Genomic DNA, 2,977 nt, shown 5'->3' on the forward strand with positions numbered 1-2,977 from the left:
TCTTATTTTTATACCAAATTTTCGAAAATAACAATAACAATTAATGTTTTGATTCAAAAATTTCAAGTTTGTTACTTGCTTGTTAAGAAAGATTCAAACTTTAAGTTCTAGAATCATATCTTGTGATTTCTTGTGAATCAAGTCATTAATTGTGATTTTAAAAATCAAATCTTTTTCAAAAACAATTTCAATCATATCTTTTCAAAAATATCTTCTTATCTTTTTCAAAAATTTGATTTCAAAATATCTTCTCTAACTTCCTAACTTCTTATCTTTTCAAAATTTGTTTCAACTAACTAACTAACTTTTTGTTTGTTTCTTAACTTTTTCAAAACCACCTAACTAACTCTCTCTCTCTCTAATTTTCGAAAATATATCCCCTCTTTTTCGAAAATTTCTTTTTAATTAACTAATTATTCTTATTTTTATTTTTGATTTTAAAAAAAATTTCGAAAAAAATACTAACATTTTTCAAAAACCATTTTCGAAAATTCCTTCTCTCTCATCTTATTCTATTTATTTATTCATCTACTAACATCTCATCTCATATCTCAACCCTCCTCACAGTTGTGTTTCTTCCATTATATTACATTCTTTGTCTCCCCCTCTTCTTCTATTCACATAGGGATCCCTATACTGTGGTATAAAGGATCCATATTATTATTATTATTTTTTCTGTGCCCTCTTCTTTGTCATATGAGCAGGAACAAGGATAAGAACATTCTTGTGGAAGCAGATCCAGAACCTGAAAGGACTCTGAAAAGGAAACTAAGAGAAGCTAAAATACAACAATCCAGAGATAACCTTTCAGAAATTTTTGAACAGGAAGAGGAGATGGCAGCCAAAAATAATAATAATGTAAGGAAGATGCTTGGTGACTTTACTGCACCTAATTCCAATTTACATGGAAGAAGCATCTCCATTCCTGCCATTGGAGCAAACAACTTTGAGCTGAAACCTCAATTAGTTTCTCTGATGCAGCAGAATTGCAAGTTTCATGGACTTCCATCTGAAGATCCTTTTCAGTTCTTAACTGAATTCTTGCAGATCTGTGATACTGTTAAGTCTAATGGAGTAGATCCTGAAGTCTACAGGCTCAGGCTTTTCCCATTTGCTGTAAGAGACAGAGCTAGAATATGGTTGGACTCTCAACCTAAGGATAGCCTGAACTCTTGGGATAAGCTGGTCAAGGCTTTCTTAGCCAAGTTCTTTCCTCCTCAAAAGCTGAGCAAGCTTAGAGTGGATGTTCAAACCTTCAGACAGAAAGAAGGTGAATCCCTCTATGAAGCTTGGGAGAAATACAAAGGACTGACCAAAAAGTGTCCTTCTGACATACTTTCAGAATGGACCATCCTGGATATATTCTATGATGGTTTATCTGAGTTATCAAAGATGTCATTGGATACTTCTGCAGGTGGATCCATTCACCTAAAGAAAACGCCTGCAGAAGCTCAAGAACTCATTGACATGGTTGCAAATAACCAGTTCATGTACACTTCTGAAAGGAATCCTGTGAATAATGGGACGCCTATGAAGAAGGGAGTTCTTGAAGTTGATACTCTGAATGCCATATTGGCTCAGAATAAAATATTGACTCGGCAAGTCAATATGATATCTCAGAGTCTGAATGGAATGCAAGCTGCATCCAACAGTACTCAAGAGGCTTCTTATGAAGAAGAAGCTTATGATCCTGAAAACCTTGCAATAGCAGAGGTGAATTACTTAGGTGAACCTTATGGAAACACCTATAACTCAACATGGAGAAATCATCCAAATTTCTCATGGAAGGATCAAAAGCCTCAACAAGGCTTTAATAATGGTGGAAGAAATAGGTTTAGCAATAGCAAGCCTTTTCCATCATCCACTCAGCAACAGACAGAGAACTCTGAACAAAATACTTCTAATTTAGCAAATCTAGTCTCTGATCTATCTAAGGCCACTATGAGTTTCATGAATGAAACCAGGTCTTCCATTAGAAATTTGGAAGCACAAGTGGGCCAGCTGAGTAAAAGGATCACTGAAATCCCTCCTAGTACTCTCCCAAGCAATACAGAAGAAAATCCAAAAGGAGAGTGCAAGGCCATTGACATAAGCACCATGGCCGAACCTACAAGGGGAGTGGAGGACGTGAATCCCAAGGAGGAAGACCTCCTGGGACGTCCAGTGATCAATAAGGAGCTTCCCTCTGAGGAACCAAAGGACTCTGAGGCTCATCTAGAGACCATAGAGATTCCATTGAACCTCCTTATGCCCTTCATGAGCTCTGATGAGTATTCCTCTTCTGAAGAGAATGAGGATGTTACTGAAGAGCAAGCTGCCAAGTTCCTTGGTGCAATCATGAAGCTGAATGCCAAATTATTTAGTATTGATACTTGGGAAGTTGAACCTCCCTTGTTCATCAATGAACTAAGTGATCTGGATTAACTGACATTGCCTCAGAAGAGACAGGATCCTGAAAAGTTCATAATACCTTGTACTATAGGCACCATGATCTTTAAGGCTCTGTGTGACCTTGGTTCAGGGATAAACCTCATGCCACTCTCTGTAATGGAGAAACTTGGAATATTTGAGGTGCAAGCTGCTAAAATCTCATTAGAGATGGCAGACAGTTCAAGAAAACAGGCTTATGGACAAGTAGAGGACGTGTTAGTAAAGGTTGAAGGCCTTTACATCCCTGCTGATTTCATAGTCCTGGATACTGGAAAGGAAGAGGATGAATCCATCATCCTAGGAAGACCTTTCCTGGCCACAGCAAGAGCTGTGATTAATGTTGACAGAGGTGAAATAGTCCTTCAATGGAATGAGGACTCCCTTGTGTTTAAAACTCAAGGATCTCCCTCTGCAACCATAGAGAGGAAGCAGAAAAAGCTTCTCTCAAAGCAGAGTCAACCAAAGCCCCCACAGTCAAACTCTAAGTTTGGTATTGGGAGGTTGATGAGCGGATAATTTATACGCTTTTTGGCATTATTTTTAGTAT

The 2,977-nt window shown here is 37.6% G+C and overlaps 1 non-coding gene across 1 annotated transcript; it reads right to left on the reverse strand.

Annotated features, from left to right (window-relative positions):
- Window positions 1-1,230: 1,230 nt before the first annotated feature.
- On the reverse strand, window positions 1,231-1,334 carry LOC112761058 (small nucleolar RNA R71). The gene has a single exon (XR_003181467.1). It is a non-coding gene; the product is annotated as a small nucleolar RNA R71 (small nucleolar RNA).
- Between the last annotated feature and the right edge of the window lie 1,643 nt (window positions 1,335-2,977).

The sequence above is a fragment of the Arachis hypogaea genome, chromosome 16, assembly GCF_003086295.3.
Source record: "Arachis hypogaea cultivar Tifrunner chromosome 16, arahy.Tifrunner.gnm2.J5K5, whole genome shotgun sequence".
Classification (NCBI taxonomy): Eukaryota; Viridiplantae; Streptophyta; class Magnoliopsida; order Fabales; family Fabaceae; genus Arachis; species Arachis hypogaea.